At 34.9% G+C, this 26,302-nt stretch overlaps 1 protein-coding gene across 1 annotated transcript in view; it reads left to right on the top strand.

Annotated features, from left to right (window-relative positions):
* The first annotated feature begins 16,455 nt into the window (after positions 1 to 16,455).
* Positions 16,456 to 26,302, top strand: part of LOC116346457 (protein embryonic gonad-like) — a 47,970-nt gene continuing 38,123 nt past the window's right edge. Inside the window, exon 1 of the mRNA XM_031776530.1 lies at positions 16,456 to 20,799. The gene's annotated coding sequence lies outside the window, so the exon portion shown is untranslated. The remainder of the gene's footprint in view (positions 20,800 to 26,302) is intronic.

Below are 26,302 nucleotides of genomic sequence, written 5' to 3'. Positions count from 1 at the left end.
ACATTGAAAATGTCATCCCTGCTTGACGTAAGTAAACCATTTTCATGACCATTTTTTCTTGTAATAATAAATGATTATCGCTCGAATCACAGCTTTCTCCGTTTCCAACGAACATTCTGTATTCAAACGAAGAAAAAAGAAATGTTTAATGATGACCTGCTAGGTAAGCATTTTTTAGCTCCTTTAGCGACGGTAATTATTCATAACTTTGGCACCCGAATGAATGAACCATAAAAGTACATTAAATCGACGTTGAACATCTTAAAAAACGAACGCACTCAATCGTGTCTCACTTTGACGCGCATTTCTCTTTTCATTTAATGTAAATAGTAATAAATCGCTTGACGTCGACATTGTTACAATTTTGCTTCTTTTTTTTCAAGATGTTTGCTTTTGTTTCTGGTTCGGTATTCTTGTCCCTCTGGGTATGCGCGCAGGGACATACTTAACTAGATATAATAGGAATTATTAGCTCACATATTTGATGTTTCACCATGTAACACACCACATTTACACGGGCTCACCAAGATCCTTTCGTCACTATAACTGTAGCATTATTACATATAGATATGACACGTCATAAATTAAATACAACATTTTTTTGCTTTTCTGTCATCTTGACGAATCTAGTAAGAAGAAGGGTTCATCTTGAATGTGTTTTAACATCATTTAAAAAAAATGTATAGCAAGACAATGAAGCGTTTATTTCGTTGAAATTGTTTCCACACCATTTCAAGAGCATTACTAATTTCCACTTAAAATAATGATCGAATAGAAGGATATAGAAAAAAAATAATTTCACTTGGTTTTTCACAACTGTTTCTCAGCACAAATTCCATGGAAATCGGCCATCATCATTAAATTGCTAATCATACATTCAATTTTGGTTTCGCTTACATTTCGAGAACTGAGGAAATCAAAATTCAAATCGATTAAAAAAAATGCTCCCAGAATTCAGAATAAAGTCAAGCGCAATATATTCTCGTTTTGATGTGAACGTGACTCATCTACTTCAAATCAATCTACCTGTGTATTTAAAATAAGTTAACCATTTGTTGTTATGCGTTTGTTTAACTTTGTCACGAAATGTAATTTATAAGCAGTTTTTCCGGTGTGCAATCGTTGTTTCGATCGAAATCTGTGTGAATCTTCGCGGAATAAAACGAGAATAAAAATGATTTCATTCGGACTTGAATCCTGTATAATTCACAATTCGAATCCGGGTCCACAAATAAATATTATCTTTGAGATCGATTTTCTTCGAATTGTATGTGGCTTTGAAATTGAATTGTCTCATGGGGATGCAACTTTGGTGTGACAATTTTAAGTTTTTTTTTTTTTTTTGAAGAACGATACCAAAGAAAAGTGTCTCAAGAGCAAAATGACAAACAAAACCATTTGAAAAACTATAATGTATGGCACACACTCAAAAGCCACAAAATAATCAAACCAATTCTGCCACTGAATGTCCAACACCTTTCATTGCAATACAAACCATCAACGATCGACCGACGCACACAATGTGTCCTTGTTAACCGTTTGTCTTATTTTTATGGCAATGCCAACAAATTGTGTATCGCATTTCATTGTCATCAATTTTTTTTCTTCTCCCTTTTTCAATTCTTCTCATACGCATTCGCATCTTCAACTCTAGAGACAACGAGAGACAACCAAGAGACATTTTCTCTTTTACTCTTGAGATATATCTGTCCGAAAATGTAAGTAAATAAATTATCATTGTTCACGATATGATTTACCTGTATTTAGTTGTATTTCAACTGAAATGCATACAGTTTCTTTTGGTGTCATTTTCTTTCTCGCTTTGTTGTGGGCAGAGAAATTTGACGGCAATGAGACCTGAATTTTTTCCATCGAATTTATTTTCATGATGCTGCCAAAACAATGGCATTTTATGTTGATCTTCAGAGAATTTGATGGTATCCTTTTATTATTATTACACCAAAGTTTGGAGTCAAAAAGACAAAAATTGTTCAATCTGAATAAATAAGCATACAATAAATCGTCTTTTAAAAAAAATGTATCCCAAAATCAAGAGAATTGAAATTCAATAAGAATGATCATGATTTGATTTGAAATAAGCTCAACGAATGTTTGAATAGTCAATGTGGACGAGCCCATTTATTTTCATATTGATCATAATCAAAATCCATTTGCATTACGCAGACAGCGAGACTAATCGAAGGATATTGAGTGGAATATCTTGCTACTAATTCTTTCCATTCCATTTACAATAACAGTCGACATAGTTTTGAAATAAACGTTACTTTAATTTTGACTTGTGTGTGTGTGTGTGTGTGTCACTGTAACATTTAGTTAGTTGTTTTATTGTTCATTGACGCTTACGCTGCCAAATGTATCAAACTAAAGCTGAAATATTAAATCATAATCAATGGGGTGATGTTCGTTATAAATTATCGATTATTATCCATTTTCTTTTTCCGTTGTGTTGTTTACCGTTTTATTCTCTTTCTTTTTTTTCATGTCACTCTCCAAGTACCATAAGCGTACATCGTCAAAGAAGAATCTGCAGAGTATGAATTGTGAAAGAGAGTGAATATTGAATGTGCGTTGTTGTGGCTGCGTAGCAAATTTACAAAACGAAATTCGAATGAGTGTGTATGTTTTGGCATGAATCAAACGTATAATACCACACGCAATATGACATTAGCTTCATAAAACGTAGGCACGCATTAAAAACAAACGTACGCACCAAATGCCAAAACAATGAACAAAAAATAAATAAATCGAACACGAGATGAGAACACAACGAGAAAGAGAGAGAGAGAGAGAGAGAGAGAGAGAACGCAGTGAAAAGAAGTGGAATAAAACGATAAATCCATTAAATAAAGTGCCTGGAAGTTCATAAATAGTTGATTTTTATAACTTTCAAACGCATTCGATAGATTACATGCGATTGATTTATGGATTTTTCATAGACTGTAACAAACAACCAACGAGACTATACAAAAGCGACAATATATATGTTTTGTTCGATTTTTCGTCGATTTCTCTATCTTTTCTAGTGTATTTCTGTCGTTTTGTATGTGTGTATTTGTCGAGAATGTATCTCTCCCGGAATGTCACAATATTTATATTGTCAATGCTTGTGCACAATTCAATTGTTGCACAATCGACTTTTCGTTGTCTATTTTTTCTATTTTTATTGATTTCTCTCTCTCTCTCTCTCTTGCTTCTTCTCTCACTGTTGGTCTCCATTCTGTTGATGTTTCTCTTCATTTCTCGCTCTTTTGCTTGCATTCATTTTCGTAATGAATTTGTAGGCATCTGTGTTATCCGTTTGCACATTATCGATCCGCTTACCGTAAATTATTATTCGATGATCATACTCTCATTGTCATCGTGTGTGCAGCTATCGTTTGTCGTTTTTGTGTGTTTTTTGTTTGCTGTTGTTTCTCAGTGTTTTGTTCACTCATGTTCGGCGGTTCTGTATCTGCTTAGGGCAAATTTGTGCATTCGGTCAGTTTGATACTTTGAACTTTCAGCCCTGAGATATTTGAAAAAGATCTAACTTCGTTGTTTTATTGGTCCTCGCATCAATTCAATTTGGCATTATGAAAATGTTGCAAAATAAATGAAATTAAAAAAAAACAAATAAGATACGCAAAGAAATATCATATAAAACTAAATAACGATGATGACGTTGATAAAAATAGAATCAATTTTATTTTTTAGTTCAGCGCATAGTTTCTCGTTATGTATGTTGTCCGCGTGACCGAATTAACGACAAGCACATTGTCTTACATTCAGTGCACTTCATAATTTTGTTGTTGTTGCCATTCGTGTTTTCATTTATATAGATATTTTGTTGTTGTTTTCTTCTCTTCTCTCGATTCGATTCGGGCTGCATCATTTGCATTTACATTCGGAAATGTTTGTTGATCATTCCCATTTTAGTGTGCATGGTGTTTGGTTGGTTTGTGTTCATTTGTTCTTGAACATTTGACAGCCGTTTAATTGATGTCATTTTTGTGAGCGCACAGCCGTTCATCAAATGCAAATGTGAACTCTCTGGGCAAAACCGTCACAACATTCATTTATTCAACGTGATCCGCGATAATAGAAAATGTCATGTTTATTGTTTCACAAAAACTCAAACCATGTATATGACGTATGTGAGACATATAATAACAAACGAACTGACGGTGTGCATGCATTTTCGATTTCAATATTCCCATGCTGCACATAATTCGTCCCGAATAGAGCAAGCTAGCGCGCGAATGCGATTTACATTCGCATAGCCAAAGAGCGGAATTCAAAAAAAAAATTGATTGAATGAAGCCACAACAACAACACATCACACACGAACAAATGAGTTTTACCTTATTTTTTTCAAGGAACATAATTAAATATTTATGCATTTAATGTTATTTCGTGCATTTAATTGCAATCATTTCGCTGGAATATGGTTTTACTGCGCTTCCATTTCTGAACTGATTCCATTCGTGCCTAAGCCTTATCGCTTCAACCATAAAAAATGCACAAAGAGAGAGTAGAGAGAGAGGGAGAAAGAGAACGAAATAAAATTAACAACAAAGAATGGATTTTGATGTGAATCTCAAATGTCGATTTCAAATGTGGTCTTGATTAAAAAATCAGCATTGAGTTAGAAATTCAAAATGGATTCACAGAGTACATATCATGATATGACCAATTTAAGGACATTATTCGTTGATTCATATTGTCATTTGAAGAAATTTGCACATTTCTTTGCAATGAATTCAATGTGTTGATTGAGCATTGCAGTAAAAAAAACGAGGATTGTTCAAAGCGAGATATTTTTAAAGTAAAATACATCTTTGAAGCAAACGAATATTCTGATTTCAGGAATTTATTGCAATTGCTTTGACGATTTACAGCAAATGGAACTGAGTGTGTGTAGAATGTTTGCCGCCAAACAGAGAGATGATGAAGATGTGCCGCATTTTCTATGCATGAAACGAAGCTGGTCTTCATTTATCAAATTATAACACATTTGCAACATTTTAATATTATCACGTAGTTGCTTCTCACCGCATGACTTATGCACACCAAAAATTTGCTCACCAAATCTTTCTCTCTTTCTCTCTCTCTCTCTCAAGTTTTTGTGCGATGCATTACTGCCAAGTAAATGAGAGCGAGCAAACGTAGAGTTCAAGTCAATGCGAATAAAAAAGTGTCGAAAAAGTCCACGAACATAGAATACTTCAAAGATCTCATCAGTGCTTGCTATAGGATGGTGTCTCTCTTTCACTCACTGCCAGTATTTGCGCAATGAAAGAGGTGAAAACAAACAACTTGAAAAAGATTGCCGACAATTTCGAGCGGAATTTTTCGTTTTTTGTATGCGTTTAAATGACAGTTGGGCTAGAGAGACAGATTTATGTTCAATGTGTGCACTCACTGCACTGTAGTTCACGCCATAATGAAAATGCTTGATGTTCAATTCGTCTTATTTGTGTAAACTTAACAAAAAAGTGAGAACGAAAAATTATTCTCTGTGCGCGAATAGCGCAAGCGGTTTTTTTTAAAGCGAGAGATGCAACAAGAATAACCACAACGAGCATGTGTTTTGATTGGGAACCCTTGCGGAACTTCATCTTCTGTTATTTGTATAGTAAAATGAAATTTCTCATATAATATACATGTGTATTCATTTGGTCGGAACTTGCAAAACGGTCGCTTTACGCGCGCGTTCAACTATTCGATTAACTTTCAAGATGAGGCTATAATAGAGTGGCGCATAGTTGCACTTTTCGTTTTGTGTGTCTATTTATTTCAAGTTTTTTTTTCTTCTTCTTCTGTTTTTCGTTTATTTCGAGTGTGTTTAGTTAAAAAGAAGGAACGCTCATTATTATCTCATTATTTCATGTTTAGAGTCGTATTTTGTGGCCAAATGTGCAGCATTGGTTTAGTGTGAGTACAGTAGAGTATACATTCCAAGCGACGATCACACTGCGCTTTATTTACGGATGCACCTCAATTTAAATGTTGCTGCTCGTGTTTTTTTTCTGTTCATCTTCTACTTCACGTGTCTCTATGTGTGTGTGTGAGAGCGCGCGCGAGCGTGAATTTAAGTCTTTTTTCCTTTCGTCTTTAAGATTCATGTCCATTTCTTTTTCTCGTTTTGGTTTGACTTTTATCGCTCTGTTTTGGTGTGTGATATCATATGGATTTTTATTAGCTTTGCACTTGAGTCCGTGTGCTTTAGTCAGCATTTTATGGTCGTGTTTTTGCTATTTGTCATCGTATTAGCTGCAACAGCAGTATCTTTCGTTGCTTTTGCCTATGCAAATAGTTGTTGTTCGACATAGTCTTTAATTTTCGACCAAATAGAAGAAGCGGCCATAAAATTGCCCGCAGAAGACAGAGCAAGAGGCCGATAGAGAAAAGTGTCGTCGGTGGATGTCGTTTTTTTATTCTTCTTCTTCTTATTATTATTATTCAACTGAAGCGATATTGCTGCTAACCGCTTTCAATAACAATCAAGCACAAAACGTCGATGGCCACGCTAAATAGACACACTAACCATGCTCACTATCATCGTACACCACAGAGTGGAATGCGACTTTGTCTTCTTCATCGAAATATTTCAACATTTCGATTTGGCGCTGGTAACTCAACAATCCAACAAATGCTGTTTACCTTTTTTCTTTCTTCATTCAATGTGTCGTCTTTGTTGGCTAAATATAAGTAGATTATTGTGAATTTTCACATTCGAATAAACTTGATTTCAAAGATATCTATTTTTTTGTCTTCTCCTCTTTATCAATAAGCTGATTTGCTGCTCTTCAATTCCTGTTTTCACAATTGCAAACCGTGCATTTACAAAAGAAAAAAAGACTTTATCCATTCAGCAACGATAATGATCTATTGAATATCGAATTAACTCGAAATTTGTATATCCAAATACTAGATTGGCTGTGTTTACGAAGATGACTTTGTTTCATTGCAGAAAAAAAATGCCATTAATTTTATTTTCGGCTGATTTCGAATATCATTTACGATACGTTCGGTTTTGTTTCATGTCAAGTGCAACGAAAGCCAACCGAAAGCTAAATTGGCGCATCACATTTTATTGCGCAGATAAGGTAGAGAGAGAGAGAGAGATGGTCCACTTTTTATTGCCTTAATTTTTTTGTTTTTGGTTAATTTTTTTATTACTTATGAGCTTATCCAATTGCATTACATCAACGGATCAACAATTATTCCAAAATTCTTGCAGCAATCTACAAACGATTACAATTCATTTTGTGTATTTGTTTCTCTTTTCCCTTATTCTTCGTCTCTGTTTATTGTATATGTGTGCGTGCGCGAAATAATTATTGAACTTTTTCTTTCAATTCGATTTTCGAAAGCAAAGTATTTTCAATAAATATATAAACTTTCAATGTGATTCCTTACGATGGAGCCGAGTGAAATAAAGTACTTCATGAACCGATCGGAATGTAATCGAAGCGAAAATGACTGCAAAATGCAATGATTATAAAGACATAAATTATTGTCATTTTTGCAGGTTTTCATTGCAAAGCAGTTGAAATATTAGTTGATGAATTCGCACAACCATCAAAATTGACATCGATATCAATAATAATGTGTATTTCGGTTGCGCAAAGACGATGGCGGTCAAAATGTATTTGTACGCCACTGTTTATACGCTGCGTAACGTCAGACATTGTCGTGGCCTGTAATACAAAAAGTTGTGATCGAATAGCGTTGGTCGCTTTTGTATCGATTCTTGAGTGCATTATATTTCAATGATGAACCTTAAGTATAGTCCATTGAAATTATTAAGAAAGATCGTCGTTGTTTCAAGACAAACTTGGAATTGTTTGTAGTGTTAATGCACATCCACACACTATTGGGAGTAAATCGCAAAGGTAATGAAGTAGCGCAAAGGCGCTGAATTACACACAATTACCAAATCAAAATGCAGTGTTTCTCTGTGGAAAGATCAATATTCTGATATGTATGAAGACATCAAGAATAATGTGAATTGAACAAAAAAAAATATATGCATTTTTTAGCAACATAATAAAATATGCCCGTCAATATCTTTGATAATGAAATAAAAGCACATATTTTCAAACATTAACGAACAAAAAAAATGCTAAAATGACGTACGATTTTCGCTACTACAAAATTGAACTGAAATGTGAAAAAGGCATGTACGCACACTAACCGAAAAACAACAACAAAAATTTACCAGCAAAATTCGGTCAATTTCTTGAATATTGCAATATTGTTTCGTTGTCTGATTTGCACCAATGCGTAATTGATGCTTTACATCAGCCAAAATAATGTAATTACAGGGTACTAATTATTATTATTTTTTTCGTCGTCTTACATTTGCAACGTACATCTTCTTCTTTGTTATTGTTCACTTTGCGCTCTTCATTCCGCCATCTCGCAGCATTTCTCTTTCTTTCATTCGGCCAGAGTTCATATATTTTTGATGCGTAACACACCATTTTGGCATAAACAAAGTAAATTTTCATTGAATGCATTATTCACTTTGCATTTCGTTCGGTTTACTGTTTCATTTTCGATCGTATAGATCAGTTTTTCTCAACATTTTTTAAACCTTATGGATCTACTTGCTGGTTTTCAGAATTCCATGCGTGTTTTGTTATCGCTAACTTGCTCTGATTTTTATTGTTATAATATATAATTTGCGAGAGTGCAATATCCGATTAGATCGGGATGGAATGAAGCGAAATCCAATAACAACAACAAAACCAACTCATGAAATTGATTTAATTGCACCAAATTTATGCAACTAAATTTCCTTTGAAAATGCGTGAACGGTGAAATGGCCAAAGAATAACCAATGAACGGCACAACAAGATGCAACTGCACATTTGCTGCGACTTTATTAACCCAATGTGTACAATACATTTTACAATTTTACAATTTAATATATAATAATCGGCCGTATCGGGTGCATCATCAACATGAGAGAGCCTCGTTCGTTGTACTACACTGTCGGCATGGTCCATATGTTGCATATATGCTGATGCATAGTGGCCATGATAACCTTTTGCATCATGAATTCGTCGTCGTCATCGTTGTTTGCGTTATATTTTGTTGTGGTTGTTGTTGTTGTTGGCTCTCTCATTTTCGGTCGGATTTGTTCCGATCTGAGGTTGCTTGTAATTTCATTACGCGATCCGTTTTCTGTCTCTCGGTGTAGATATCATCATTTTGATCATCTCGGTTGCAGTGGCATCATTACAATGGCTCTTTATTCATTCCATCTCTCATTCTCATTCTAGCACACAATCGCTTTGCAATAATTAATAAATTAACCCGTACGAAATGCCTTACCTGCCGAGAGTCTCTTTTCATGCGAACGGTTTTGTATGTGTTTTGAATGTTGATGGAGCACCACATACGATCAAAAGCGTACAGAGAAAAAAAAACAATCATAAGTTTGTTGTTTTATTCGTATTCGAATAACTCTTTTTCGTTTTTTTTTTCTTCTCTCGAATCGGTCAAAGTAAGAAACGCAGACGAGCGCGCGCTGCAAAAACATCGTGTGATTTAACGTGGCAACACAACTTTCATTTGCAATGTTTTATACATTGCATGCGATTGCTTTTTTTCGGTTGTATCTCACTTTTTTCCACCAACAATACTCCTTCTCTTTCTCCGTCTCTGTTCATATTTTTTCTCCATCGCCTTTTCACTCATAGTGATAATTAATGTATGTATATAAAATGTTCGCCTGTGTAGTTACAAGTGCGTATGGTAATTTATCTGGGGATATCGTGTTTTGACCATTGTATTTATGTTCATTTTCAACTGCAAAAGAACACATGTTCTCATTATAATTTAATTTTCGAAGACCAAATTTATAACTGTGCGCGCACCATGATGAATCCCTTCAGTGCAAATCGTGTAACGTAGGGAAAATTATAGCGCCAAGTGAAAGAGAAATCACACACGGTGAACAAACAATTCGTCTAATCGATTGATTGCTTGTCTTGTCCTTTTTTGGAGTTTTGATTACCTTGTTTGTACAATGAAAATGGCTCAAATTTTTCGAATAATTTTTTTCTCTTTGCTTCTTATGTTCCAATTCAATTTTTAACGGTTGAACTCATTAACTTTTTGTTTCTTTTCAATTTTCATTTCATTGATATAATAAATTGTCGGTTCAAGCTCATATTGTTTTTTATGGGTTCAATGGTGTATGAGTTCAAACATTGAAGCATCGATGCTGTGATCGGATATTTAGATACCAGAAATGTATTTGCATTTATTATATGGATATTTTATTGACGTAAAATAAAAATCGGTCGTTGCTGCGTTCTTTGCCCTCGTGCGGTAAATATGTATTTGAGAAGCGTTTCGAAATTGATTACCGATCGATGACCGACCGAAAAAATCTTGATCATTTTGGAACGAAAATGGAAAAATGATGAACAAAAAAAAGGTGAAACTCATTTGGAATTTCATTGTCACTAATTTAAATTTAAATTTGACACCATCATCATACGATCGATTGATCAGCTATTTTACATATCCATGGGCATGCCTCTGTACGTAATACTCAATTACGCGAATGCGATAGAGTAAGCGTGAGCGCACATTCATGCCTTTCTCATTTTCTTTGGTGTGCTGTCATATTTTCACATTGTTTATTAATCCTTCCTTGGGTGAATTGGCAGCCAAAAGATGAAGAGAAAAGAAAGAGAGAGATGGAGGGAGAGAGAAATGTACAACCGAATAACAAAAAAAAAACGAATCGGACCCCGGAATAAAAAAGGAGATGTGCAAAACCGTTAGTGAAATGAGATCCGATTGCATGGAATGCATGTGCGCCATTTGCACAAAAATATATATTAGTTGATCACAGAGGAGGAAGAACAGCAAACAAACGAATACATTTTTTTGAACGCCATCCAATTGCGAATGCGTATTGAATTGCCAGTGCACACTATTGGAGTTTATCTGTCATGCCGAGCCAATGACGACAGCGACGAAGACGTGAACGGGACAATGTGATTGGAACGCATGAAAAATAGTCAATTTTCTTTTATTTCATTTTATATATTTATTGGCGGGCAATTTACCTAATTTTTATTTTTTTGCCTTCATTTATATTTCCTACAACTTCAAGTGCAGCTTATTTTTTTTTCTTTGTTTCGTTTTGCATAAATTGCAACAGCATCGTCACTGGTTATCATCGAGCAAAAGCAAATGTGTATGAGAGAGAGAGAGAGTGTGTGTGTGTGTGTGTTGTGAGAATTATAAGAGCCATATCGTATTCATTTCATTTCTCCGCATTCGGACTTTTTTCTTTTTTTGTACGGCTTTGAATTTTCTCGGCTTTTTTTCATTCTTCTACATTTGAAATAATAAATGAGCATCGTTCGTAAAGCGATTTCATTAAATATTATTTATTTTGCTGTTTTTTTTTTCTGTTGTTCGTTCGCTTGCTTGATTATTTCTCTTATCGCTGGCGAATATATTTTTTTCCGCGTTCGGAACACGAATGTGATTAAATTACATGCACTCGTCGATGTTTTATGTTTGGTGTTTCTGGAGAAATGTGACCAAATTTTGCGTGCAACACACTTTTTTCCGCATCAACTTTCGTGTGTGTGTTGTCTCTTTTTTTTTATTCGCGACATCGATGATTTCGCATGGAGTTTTATATCCTTAATTTTTCAGGCCTCATATTTTTGGTTATTTAAATGTAAGCACTTCGCGCTGAATTATTTGAGTTTTCGCTTACATTTGCATCTATATTTTTCTCTCCCTTTGACAGCCTGTCCAAGGTATAATACATTAAGTCTCACCCTCGCTCGTTCCCTCTCTTACTTATCATTTTTCTGCCGCACTTTGTCGTCCAATCGAATAAAATTCACCGAACGAGTCGAGGGTCATGTGATGATGTGGACAGTGTGCCCGTACGTGGTCATCATCACCATTTCTTATTAATAAAACATTATTTATTTGAAACAATTACCGATTGCAATTCGTGAATTCGAATCGAATGACATCGGTCTGTGATCCAGTCCGAAGAGAGATACATTTTATGGCGGTGATTACAAATTCAATGGGTTGCTGCGCCGCAAGCTCCGAAAACATCCGAAATAATATCCAAATGAATCAATGCACAAAATTATTAAAAATGAAACGATTTGTGTGTGTAACTGATCAGTTGCAATTTTCTGTTGTGGTCACTGTCGGAGGAAGGGCAAAGAGACAGATATAACGTGAGGTAGGTAGCCAACTGTGGATGACGACGAAGATACAACAAATTAATGATTACCGAAAAAAAGTAATAATAAACGATAACAATAAAATTGAATGTCGTGCCGAGTGTGAGGCAATGAATTTAATATTTCGTTGTAAGCAATGCTTGATATAAACAAATGTGTCTCTGCCAAATGTGTGTAAGCGCGATCCAAAAGCTGAAACAAAAATAAAACAACGATGAACACACACACCCAGCGAATATCATAAGCGATCACACTGAGTCTCCGAACAGATTAGTTGAAGTGAATAAGCGTTACATCCAGAAGAAATGCACGAATAAAAAAAACAATCACAAGCAAAAACATCAGAAAAAAACACAACTGCAATGACCCGTTGGAAACAAAAAGAAGACAAAATCATTGATAATCGGCATGAAGTCGCCCATGAAATGCATGCAAATATGAAAAAATGAATTATTAATTGGGAGTTTTTATCGTTTTATGTGCCACATAAAAACAATTAATTCACATTTTATCGTAACGAATATATGTGATTTGGTTGTTCATTCGTTTCCTCATATTTTTTCAGAGGCTTTACATCAATCTGCCGCCTTTTATCACTTTGTGTAAGCTTTTTACTCAAAATATTTCATCAACAATTGAAATTCCATATCAAATATTTGTGTTTGCTGTTGCTTTTGCTGGTTCGAACATAGAAGCTGAATGTGTAAGTTGAATTCGGTTTGTTGAAATGAAGAAAAAAAAACCATCTTTATTTTTGAGATATAAAAATCTGTAAATTGCTTTTAGCGGGTCAATAAAACTGCTTCTGTCGTAAGATATCTAATAACCAACAATAATTTATGGTGGATTTGGTCAAAAGTCAGATCAGATTTTGCCGCGCGACAAACAATAACTCTTGTTTCTCTTGAAAAATCACACATATTCCATTTTCGAATGTTTTTTTCCTCTTCTTCTTCTACTTCTTTTTCGAAAATTGGTTGTTTTGGGATTTTGCTTGTAAAGCATCTCTCACAATTCACGAAGAGTGTTCGATTACAATGTGAGCAAATGAGCTTGAAGCGATAACGACACCATCAAAATCGATAAACGATTGGCATTCAACAACAACAACGCCGCTCGCACACACACACACATTGCTCGAGAAACTGATGATGATCGGTAAGCAGATGATTTGGTTGTGTTCCCCCTAATTGTCACGCTTTGTTTCGTTCATTGTCGAGTGCAAAGTAATTTTTCATTATATATTGATTTCGAGGAGTCTCGATCGATTTGAGAAATATCACATGTCTCAATGTAGCACACAACACAACACAAGACAAACAGTTTTCTTGTTGTTGAAAACGGCAGCAACAACAATAAGTTGAGCTGCAGTGTTGTCACACTCTCGAAGAGAAAGAACAACAACAACAGCAGCAGAAACAAAAAATGCGAGACACACAAGCAGTTGAAAAACATTTGATTTACTAACTCACACGTTTGTATTTGATGGTTATTATTTATTGTTTTGCCGTTCAAATGGCAAGCGAGACAAAAAAAACTGCATGCAACCGGGGGGCAACAGTGCAACTAGCGTGAGTGAGATAGTAGTGATACAGGCATGAGACGGCAAAAAAGTGTGCAAAATTTGTTCATTTTATCGATTGTACCGTAAAAACTTTGTTCTGAATGCTGTTCACATTTCGATATGAATCGAGTGTGATGTGATTTTTTTTGCTGCTGCTGCTCACTTTATCTTCTTTTTCTTCGTCATCTCTACACCATTCATTGTTCATTCATTTTTGTTTGCTAACAACGATCCAATCAACATTTAATTGTTTTCAAAATATTTTCGTCGTTGTTTCACCTTTTTTTCTCTTTCTCATATTTTTGTCTCTTTTTTACTCCCTTTTCGATGTGATGTATGTTTAGTGTGGCCTTAACACAAAGTCGAGATCGAAAGAGAAACGATAGAAACAAAAAAAATTGCGCTCTGCCAAAGAGACGAACATCATTTATCAATCATCATCAAGGAGCGTATTAAATTTGTGAATTCCGATTAAATGAACGAATTAGAGTTTTTGTGTGTCGGAACGCTTTTTATGCCACTTCTCTCTCTATCTCTCTCTTTCTCTCGCCAAATGCAACAAGAACCCCAAATCACCTGGAATAAGGCCCGGCGAGTGTGTTTTTATTTGTTTTCGTTAAAAGTTTTTGTCAAATAGTATCTATTTTATTAATAATACGAATTTGTTCGTTATATTTTCCGCTTAGTTCTGTCAAACAGCATGCATCTAATAACGTGAGGTTTCTCGCTTATAAAAGTCTTTTGCACACATCGCATTAATGCATGTACGCGAACCCGAAAAAAACTGTTGCTCCGAAGAATACGGAAACCGAAATATGTTTGAAAGATGCCAACCAAAGTGTCATAAACATTTTCAATTTATGCAATTTGAATGTCGCATCATTAAAAGGTGTTTTGTTTGATGGTGTTGTGATGATACGATTGAAATTCGAGGAAATGATTGTGTGTTAGATGTCGATAACTGGTGATGCGTATGATGAAAAATACGATAGTAATAAAATTCATAAGCCACATCTTCTGGTGAGAAGTACAAAAATGCGAGAGCGAGAGAGAGAGAGAGAGTGAAACGAGCGAAAAAAAGGCGACACCAACAACAGACATCGACACCAAATAAACGAATAATTGAGTGAGCGACACAATTGAATAGCCATAATGTACAATCGAATACGATGTGGCCAGAGAGCTGCATCGGGAAACGGGCAATAGCTAAGCAATCAAATTGAAATGAGCAAATTGAATAATTGATGCACTTATTTCGTATAATAAGGAGGTAAGAAGTGAGAAAAGAGTAAAAAAATGCACATCACACCAAGCACACACGTAATTGAGTGAAACTGTAGATGTGCGCACATAGCACCGAACTGGAAACGAATATGAAAAGTAAAATAACAACAACAAAAAATATAGCGCAGTGCACGGGCGCGCATTAAGCTTGAAAATAATCACGTTAAATATGACTAACGTGTGACAGTGTGTAAAGCGTTTGAATGGCAATCACTTGCATGGAGAGATACCGATACAATCAGAAATCCATCGCACATCAAATGCAACAGCAATGCAAAACACATCAATTGCAAGAGTAACAGAGCAAATAAGATAAAAGCATGTGGAATTAAAACAAAAACCGCACACACATTCATTGCACATTAAATTTTATTTATTTTTATTACTTGTTACATTATATCAAACGTGCTATGAATCCTATTTGGTTGAATTTTGTCCCTCTTAATTCGTGTGGTGAGTGAGCAGTCGAACGCGCGGTTGGCGCGCAATACACACGCACACACAATCGTTCACACTTGCGCGAAATTCATTATAATGCACACACGTCCAGCGCGCGCACACACAATGATATTGGTTGGCGCAATTGAGCCGTGAATCGCGAAAAAGCAAGATATGACCATTGACTGTGTGCCGTACGGTTTATGCGAAACTGAGAAAGACCGAACCTCTATCAACTCACAAATGCACAATTGCTCGATCGACAAAGCGGGCGACTTTTTTCTCAGGATGATGGTGCAGTCTCTCTGATGAACGTTGTAGGTAGCTTATTGCCTCTCGATGGCCAACCAAACAATATTCAAGCAGACACTAGTGATCACATGAAGATAGCAACCAGCGACAACCAGATATGATGATCATCGCAAATGAGAGAGAAAAAAGCGCCTCTATCAACCAAGTATCAATATGTGTATACATTACAAGCAAAAGGTCTTAACTTTAATGCTTAACATTTGTTTGTTTGTTGCTTTGTTGTTGCTTCAATGTATCTTCGGTTTTGTTCTACTACTGTTTTTGTTATATTGGTTGCTGGTCCGACGACGGCGACGACGACGTTGTTGTTGCTGGTTGCTGTTACCGATCATGCTTACGCTGTGCTCGGTGCTTGCAATCGCATATTCTTGCTCACTTTTTCATGTCGTACCACACGGCAATATGTGTAAGAGGGAGAGATTTTAGGCTTTGCCCATGCAGACAGCCGACCGAATAAACGAACCGAACGATGATGATGATGATGTTGATGTGATGTTTGGTTGTGTCGTCGTCGTTGTTGTTGTTGTTGCCGTTTGTCGCCGTTCGCTCTCTGAATTTTTATGCCGGTTGTACTTGGTACGAGAGTGTCTTCAGTCGTGAAATGACTCTTCTGTGAAAAACATCTACCTAATAAATACTGAGATTGATAATCATACGAAGAAGCGCTCATCGCTCTCTCACACAATCGATCGAAATACGCACACTCGATGCTATACTCAAGTTCCACAGAGTGAAAGAGAACATCAATACGACAGCAACAGCAGCAACAAAACGAGAGAGAGAAATATATATATATATATAAGAATGACGATTGAAGAGGTGACTCTGAGTGGATAAAACAAAACACATGAAAGACATAAACGAATTACGCATAGTACCGCAAGCACAAAAACACACATATCGGGTGTAACGAGTGAGAGATTTTGTGCACGCTTTTCGACATTCGAGCTCAAAGAACTAAAAAAAACGGCTATTATACAAGGATTAAAGCGATTATAAATAAATAAAATGTCATAATTTTGTGTTTTTATAAATCAAAACGATTCAAAACGATAAATTCAGAAAACGAATCGAGAGACTGATATTTTTTGATTTGAAAAGAAAAAGAGAAGAGGCAGACACATTATTAGTTTAATTGTAGGCAGTTGTGCAACGCGATCGATTTTTTTTGCTGTGTTTCACTTTGACAAACACACGTTTTGTTCCAGTTCAGTTGATACGAGCGAATCGCAACTAAGTTCCAATTAAGTGATAAGCACAAATGTTGCCGCCCAGCGCTCACAAACAGTGAACACGGTTTTTCAAGTGGATTATCAAATAGTTCCGTGGGAAAATTATTAAAAGGTGTAGAATCAAATGTGGCCACGGTGAAAAATATTTAACGTTCAAATAAATTTCCGAATGTAGACTAAATGATAGAAAAACATTCAACTCTAAATAAAATAACCGAAAAAGAAAAGTAAAAAAAACAAGAAAATAAAATCGAGAAATTCAATCCGAATCGAAACTAATTATGAATAAATTTGATAAAAGAGAGACAGAGCAAAAGATTTCGAAATACGGCCGATGACAGAAAGCCAGAAAAAAAATTCCAGAATTTTTTTTAATTCGGTGGTTTGTGTATAATTATGATCTTTCAATTTTGATAAGTCGTATGAGAATTGGAATCCGGTTAAGATTTCAACTTGAACCTTAGACACACGATACTTAGAAATATATAGGTGAATAACGACGTCGTTAAAATCGATTAAATTTACATATTTACGGAAAAAAATAGTAATATGTATGTAGTGTGTTTTACTGTAACAGAGCACGATCAGCACGATATTGGTGACGGGAATGAGTCATAAACATAATGATTTTTGCTTATTGTCATTATAAATATTTGCAACGATTGTTGATTTAAAAAAAAACGTAACAGAATTATAAAAATCTGAATTAAGAAGAAACAACGGCGACGACAACAATAACGACGGCCGTGTATCTCATCAACGGTTCTCCGAACAATCGAATGTATGGATGCAGATTAAGTGTGATTCGTATGGTATGGGAATCCCACATGTGTTTGTTTGTTATTAAACGCTAAAAACGTCAGAAACTATAAATAAAAACTGATTACACGTTGTTCTATGCTCTCACTCTCTCGCATCGATCGTTATTGTTCTTAACGACGAACACGTAGTTGTTTTTTTGTTTCAGTCTCTTTCGCAAAATTGCAAAGAAGAAGAAAAAAAACGGAGTGTGATTTTTTGTTGTATCCTCAATGCAAAGAGAAACAAAAAACAAAGCAAATGATGATCATAGACACAATATCTAAATGCAAAATCGAAACAAACACACATTGATAGAGCTGGCAAACCATTCGCGCTGATTTGATTTGATATATTCGCAAAGTGCTTGTGCAATAAACTTGAAATCAATTGAGAGAGCGGTAAAAATATCAAATTGTGAATTTAAAATTTGAAAAGCAAAAAAAAAGAGAACTACAACAACTCACATGAGAGACTCTTGATAGATGTAAACATACATATATGAATAGACGAACAAAAAGAACGAAGAACAGGAAAAAAGTGACGGTTAATATTGAGCTCACAGTGCATGTGCACACACATCAAAATCCATAAAATAATTAACATAGCTAACCTTTGATCAGGAATCATTTTTCTCGGCGTTGCTCTCAACATCCTCTCCTCGCGCTGATTCCATTTTGGCTCGGCGGATTCATTCGGGATTTTGCTGCATCTCTCTCACCACAAAACGACACACATTCAATCATTAACACAATTTTCATACTTCATTCGTTCACTCTCTACCTCTCTTTCTCTCTCTCACACACCCATTGCTCGTTCTTTCTCTTTTTCTCTGGAGCTTTTTTTTCTTCTTCTCTTAATGTTTTAATGAACAAGTTAATCAAGCAAGAGAGCCAAGAGAAACAAACGCACGCTGGTGCCAGTGCATGTGAACGGTCAAAGTAATAAAACCGACGAATATTATTGAGCATTGATCGTCTCATGCACACACACACGAAACAACAAAAAATAAAAATAAAATAAACGACGCAAATAAAAACGAAAAATATTGGCACACAGAAAATGCAACAGACTCACCGTCAAATGAACGAAAACCAACGAAAAAAAAATTGCTCATGGAATATTGTGAATTATTTGACGAAAGACAAAATAAAATTGTATGATCGTACAAATTAAAACTGCATGCAGCAAATCGACACATCAACAATGGCATTAATTGCACATTTTCATAATAAGTTCGTTGTGTGTATCTATCTGATTTTGAGTTGTGACTTTTTTTATGCGATCGGTGTTGCGCACTTTTTCAGCAGTGATGATAATTAACATCAACCAAATAATAGCAGCAATATCAAAAATTAAAGAACGTCACAACGTACACAAATAATAAAAAGCAGAACTTTAGCGTGAACCTCTTTGCAGTGACACGAAAAGACAAAAGCAGCAGGCGGTGGCACTGGGTCGATAATTGAATTAAATTACGTGCAAAAGCAAATGCAATCAATACTAAATTAAACGGATGAAACAAAAATAAAAACGTCATTTTTCTCTTTCATGAAAGAAAAAAGAAGAAGAAGAAGAAGGTAAAATTAAAATTGAACACCCGACAGATCAGAGAGCCTCCAACGAAATAAGTATATTTATTTTTGAAATAAATACGAAAAGAATACTATGCTTCGATTTGCATTGAACACGCAGTGTTGTGAATTGATGCGACGACGACGACGACATCAACACCGACTACGACGACAACTTACTCACCGGGAATAAGGAGAAAGAGGTTTTTTTTCTTTCATTTCGCTCGTGTGTGTCTTGGTTTCGGTTTTAATTAAGCAAAAAACGTGCATGGATGAACAAAAAAAAATTTCGTTGTTTTCGGGTCAAGCCATGTTTCATTTCGGTTCATGAATGCAACATTGATGCTGCCACAAGGCAATATGTACATATATATCTGTATTGCACCACACCAAAATTGCGCACATCTCATCACCACCACACTTTTTTTGCTTCGCATTTAATACGGAACACTTCTTTAAGCAAAAGCAGAATTAATACCAGCGACAAAAGGCTGTTTCTTTTTTTGTTTTTGATTGCTTACCAATAATAAAATCTGATATCTCCCACACTCATTAAACAATATTTTCACTCCTGCTTAAATTTAAATGATATAAAATGCATCGGTGTCAATTGTTGTGATGAAATAGTGAACATAGAAAACCGTAAATGAAACTAAAACTCATGCAAAAACTGAACTGATTTTGAATGACGTAGTTATCTTTTTTAATCCTTCTCGTCAGAAATCGTTTGACGCAAATAAACTGAATTAAAATAAAAAGAAATATTTAATCAAAAGAAGTAAAGAAATTCGGAACAGCAATCACCCAAAGGAAGAATGTTTTTCTTTACCTAAATTAGTGTTTATTTACGATTTATTTTATGTGAATGTGCACTTTTAAGGTGGATTTTTAAGGTGTTTTTACGACAAAATCGAAGCGGAAAAAAGACAATAAACAGTTTTCACGCGAACATTCTTTTATGAAGAAAAAAAAAATCCGTATCAATTCACAATTATATATGATAATCGACAGAGAATCAAAATAAGAAAAATCAAGAGAAAAAAAATAAAATCGTGCTTGGCATTCCCTTGATTGATGTGCAATTTCGAAAACAAAAGCGTTCAGTGTGAACAATACGAACAAAAAAAAACCAACAACAACAACAGTTTCATCTTCAGTTCAAAATTCAGCATTGCGCATACAAGCCACCAACTGAATCCGAATCTGTGATCACAACAGCAGCAGTTATTTTGTAACAAGATACATACATACAATCGGATAATTCGATAAGCAACACTTTCGGAACACACTTTTCGACCGTGATTTCCATTTCCTCGAGCAAACAAGCAACAACAAAAATAACCAAGGTAGCTATTTTTCTCGCGTTCTCTTTTTTCTTTTGGTTATATTATATTTCGATCATAAAATGTTTCGTTTTTATGGAAGTTTCATCTTTGCGAACAAATTCCACAAAAAAAATCGTTCGATTTTATTTTTCATATAAACATTTTAGAGTGTTTCCTAATTATAGAGCGTTTCACACTAGTTTGACACTCATTTATATGAATCATATAAACTCTTACAGTGTACAGGCATAAAACGATTTTCACATCGACATTTCTTCTTTTTTTTCAGGTAATTTTAGTGTTAATCAGTGTCATAAGTTAAGGATTTGTTGAATTTACACTTGAAGATTGTTTTGACGACGAAAAGTGATTTCGTTTCAGGTTTGGAATTTTTACATTTATCCAGTATTTTGATTTGAGATTCCGTTGACCATTCCAATTATGGAATTGCATCGTTTTCCTTTGTACTAATCAAGATTCGGTGAGACCATTGAATTAAAACGTTAATATGTCTGGTTTCGATTCAATGATCAATTGAAGTCTTTTTTTTTAGAATAAAAATTGATGCAATTCACTATTGTGCGCACACAATGATTCGCAGCTAATCCAAACAAATCAATTCAGGTTACAAGCTAATTATTATCGTTCAACACATACACGCTCTCATCATTTCACATTCAATTAAGGCGTCGTTTGTTTCAATTTCGTTGTTTACATACAATCTCCGTTTCGAATATCAAACGGTTCAATAGTTTCTATTAGATTGCAGTTTCAACGGCATTCATTTCCAATTCACTTGGAATTAATGAAGTGATCATCAATGACTATGTAATTTATGTATTGAAATTGGATTGAATCAATTCTTTCGGCTAAATAGAAAACAAATAAAAGAGCTGCATATCGCAATAGAGAACTTGGATGATAATTAGCTAGAGATGATTTGGTCGGCTGCGAAATCGATACGTCAAAAATTCAATTGAATTTTTTTTTCTCGTTCGTTCGTTGATTTCAAATCGAATGCCATAATTAAAAATTAATTCGTCTTTGATTGATTCGGAAAAATGTAGATGGTTTTTTTTTGTTGTTGGTTATAAATGTATGCCTGTGTACCGATTGCGATGAGACTATTCGATGCCAAAAGCAAAATATGTATGTGAACTTTTCAGTTTGTATGAAATAAGGCCCAAAGTACACTTTGACCTATGCCGAAATATCAATTAGTAAAGTGAATGGTGACGTGAAAAATAAAGAGCGAAAAGGTATGAGAAAAAATACGAGGAGAAAAGTGTAGTTGATTAAAGGCGAAAAAAAGAGTAAATTTTAATTAATGTCTATATTTGGACTGTGTTTAATCGCTTTTCGGCAATCGATCATCCGCTAGAATAATAATCGCCTTCCTGCAATTGGTTCGTATCATTTTCCATTTGTTCAAAGCAGAGGCAACGAAAACTTCGATGAAAAATTCATTAAACAAAGAAAAATGAGAGAATTTTTACATCGACTTTCTGCAACATCATAGATCTAAGTGTCAGATTTTATGTTTGATTCGATTGTTTATTCCCATTTTTTCTTCTCCGTCGTCTTTTTATTGATGCAAATGTGTTGATATTCTGTTTGATTTTTCGTTTATTTCATTTCATGCACGGTACGGAGAGTTCACAAGCGGAGTTGCGGTAAATATGGAACTATTTCCTTTGGAAATCGATTGTTCGTTTGCTGTGTCTTTGTGTCGGTGACTTGTTCTCAATTTTCGCATTTTGCCTTGATTTGCATTTAAATTGGATCATTTATGTCTATTGCATTGATTCCCGCCAATTACAAGCCATGCCTGGCATCGTTGCTCTTCATTTTTATTGATTTACATTGTTTGGATTTGCATCGTTGTTCTATTTCCATTTCTTTGACTGTGGCTTTTTTTCTATAAAAATGTGTTTGTTTGTTTGCGTTATGTGTGTGTATGTTTTTTTTTGTTTCGTTGCACTCTTGTGTTGTGGCGTTCCTAATTATCTCGATTTGACGATCTCTTTCATTCGCAAATCTCATTGTAGTTTATAAGTATTTGTGCTTGCGCGCATGTGCGCTTCCAAACCAATTCCACAAATCAATAATTAAGTAATAAATTTGCATATTTGCAATAAAACCGATGTCTGAACATTCGGCCTGGGACGAGTCTGTCGCACTCAAGCTCACGATCAATGTATATAGAAAGACACACACACACACACACATAAAAAAGAGAGTCAACGAGTCAAGTCACTTCTGATATCGGCTGCTATTTTCCACTTTATTGGTTTTTTGCTAAGTGCTCTCTCGCCCATGTATGTGGTTGTTTGTGTGTGTGTCTATATTGCAACATTTCTGTTTCCAATATTTTCACGGATGTTATTTTTTCTGTGTGATATTGGGTGTCACAACATCATCTCGTTTCGCGTACGCCAGCGCACACTTGGCTCATTTCAATATTGTTTTTTTTCGTTTGTTTGTTTCGTTAGTTTATTCTTAATTCGCGGCATTCTCATGAAAATCGATCGAGAGGCTTTCTTTCGAATTGGCTTCGTTACGCGCACAAAGTAATGTGCGCGCGCACATACATTCGAAAATGTGGTGGCGGTGTGACAATACCATGCCAAATGGGTTCAGTGTCGTCATTTTCTTGCTCCCTCACACTTAATAAATAAATCGACATTGACTGTTACTCTTTTTTTTCTATCGCTGCTCATTTGCTATTTCGTTTTTCAAGCGAATATATGTATATAAAAACACAAACTACTAAAATCGAAACAGAAAAATGGATAAAAAACGCAGAGATCAAACCCAAGAGTTAGTGTGCTTTTCGTATACCATTGGTGTTGCTGGTACAGAAAACGGTAATCTTCACTCTCCACAGCGAACGAGATGGAAAAAAGAGCAATAAAAATAATAACTGAAAAGAATTATAGGAAAAGCAAATAGTTGACATTTTCAAACCATTCACCAACTCACACAAAACCCATAGTAAAACAATTGAGATCAACAAATGGCTAACCAGCACCACTACGACAGCAAAAACAACAACACAGTACACATAATAACGCGATGCATACTAGAGATGAGCTCTGTGAAAAATGTCAGAAAAATCAAAGTGAATATGCGAACTACACCCAAATTTCTCGTACTTACGTTTTATACTAACCGCACATAGAATCCTTCACTTTTTTATTTATTTCTTCATAGATAGACATCGAGTGTGTTATTTGTTGTCTATTTTATTTGCTTTGTTACAGTAGAAAGAGAATGGGTCGTCTTTTGTTCAAACCGACTCTAGATACATTTATTTCACATTTTCATTGTTTTGTCAATTTGCGAGCTCCAATTAAAATTGTGCAGATTGTCCGTCGCATAAAACACTACAATGATTTAATGAACACATTCAATTAAATCGCGAAATAGTTACGGGTACTTATTTTTTTTTCTCTTCATTTCGTCCCATTTAAATGAAAATGACAAATGTCATTTATGGAAAATGTTTTCTTTTAAAAATAGAGAAATTTTTCAATGTGATTGATGTCTCAACGTGTATACACGACAATTATGATCATTTAGTACGTCACATTTTCTGATTAGGCGCTTCGCTTTTGACTAATTGCTCAATTTATATATATGCATTACAAATCCATGCAATTATCAACGCTATGAGATTTTAGAAAATATTAAAAAGAAATTATGTCAACATAAATTTTGCGAATTTCGGACAAAAATCAATATTTTTACAGGGTGTCGTCTGATCAGGGTTCAAGAAGTCAAAAACAAAGAAAACCCCAAAGAGAATTGCCCTTCTAAATTTGAGGATTTTTTTTTTAAATTAAACGCTTATTGTTGCGATCCATTCTAAGTATATAATTTTGAAATGGATTTAGTAAAAGTATTACGACAAAAAATAGATCAATAAATCATGAACATGAGGATAATAAGTTGAACATCATAAAAATCACGATCATTTCAAATTATTTATACGAAACATACTATTGCAATTATAATTCAACTGTTTGAAAATGAAAACACAAAGAAAGAAACCTTTGATTGGATTCATCAAATTGCATGTAAAACTCATCGATGTGATGCAATTCTTCGGTTCAGCGAATTTATTCAATTAGATCGCACCGTTCACCAAATGTACATGCATAAATATCATACCGTCGGATGAACTAGACTAAGTTCCTTTTGTCTAAAATCGATCATTTTTGCTGTAATAATAATTGGAAAATCATTTTCTGCATATTAGAATGTGCTTGAGCGTCTGCATATTAAAATCTATATATAGCGTTGCTCACATTCACAAACACTATATATAATATATAGCAATTTTAAAATTGTCAATTGATACAGTTCATGAGTTTTCGTTTTGTGTTTGGTTAAGGTCGAACAGATGGAAAAACTCTGTGCACGGTGTGTTCCGTTCACACAAAATTAATTAAAATTGGCACGAAATTGACAATCTACGATGACGATAGATTCTCTTTTTTTTGTTGCTGTTGTCGTCTTTGTCGTCGTCGTTGTTGTTGTCGATTTGATGTCCCTTTTGCTCTAGCGCAATTTGCGTTCCATACAATATAATAATAAATTACAATCGCAAAACAAACGAAACGATCAAAATCGTTTTCAAACCAAATTGAAATGGACAGAATTGCAAGAAATGCATGGCAATTATAACACACATACACTCAGGCGGCAATCGACAACCGGCTAGCAATCATACGTTTCAATTAATGTTGCGACGGTGAACGCGTACATTGGCTTGTTTACGCGCTCGCACATCAACCTAATGAATCCAATTCACTTTTCAATGGGCGAGCGAGATAGATTGAGTTTGACTCGTTATAGCACCTATATAATTCTCATGCTATTATGCTGTGAAACGATTCGGATGTTTTCATTCGACTTATGCCGGCAAAGAAGTCGTCACTTTATGCAAAACAAGTTCAAATTGAATAAATGGGAATATACTTATATATATTTACTTTTTCATCGTCATCATTTTTCCTTCTTCATCGTTTTCAAGAGTGTTCTGAATTTGAACTCGACGATTTATTGGGCAAAAACCTAGAAAGATTGCATTGGAACAAAACATTCATGAGCTAAGAGTTTCAGTTGTTGGCTCATTTTTTTCTTGTTTACTACTACTCTGATTCAAATTCGCGCGTATAACATGAATCAAAAAAGCAGATCTTAAACAACAAATGTTTATTGTGTTGCGATGCCGTGCTTTTTTTCCTTATACATTTATTTGTGTTGTTATTTTTTTTTACTCGTCGTTGTTCACGCTTGTCGTCGTTCTCGTTGTTCAAATGCACGCGACGACCTTCAACGTGATGAGTATGCGCTCACTTCTTTGCAAAAAAGTGATAGCATTGAATTATTGCTTTGCTAGAATATTTTTAATAGGTTAAAAATTGTTTCTCATCTTTGTTTGTCGCTAATATTCGATCCGGCTAATGAAAAGTTACGGCACAATGCAATACACCTGAAACGAGAAAAAAAACTGCAA

The sequence above is a fragment of the Contarinia nasturtii genome, unplaced genomic scaffold (genome assembly GCF_009176525.2).
Source record: "Contarinia nasturtii isolate CC-2019 unplaced genomic scaffold, AAFC_CNas_1.1 Cnas_scaffold_129, whole genome shotgun sequence".
In the NCBI taxonomy this organism is placed as follows: domain Eukaryota; kingdom Metazoa; phylum Arthropoda; class Insecta; order Diptera; family Cecidomyiidae; genus Contarinia; species Contarinia nasturtii.
The sequence above is the reverse complement of the archived record's forward strand: the minus strand, read 5'-3'. Positions and strand labels throughout refer to the sequence as shown.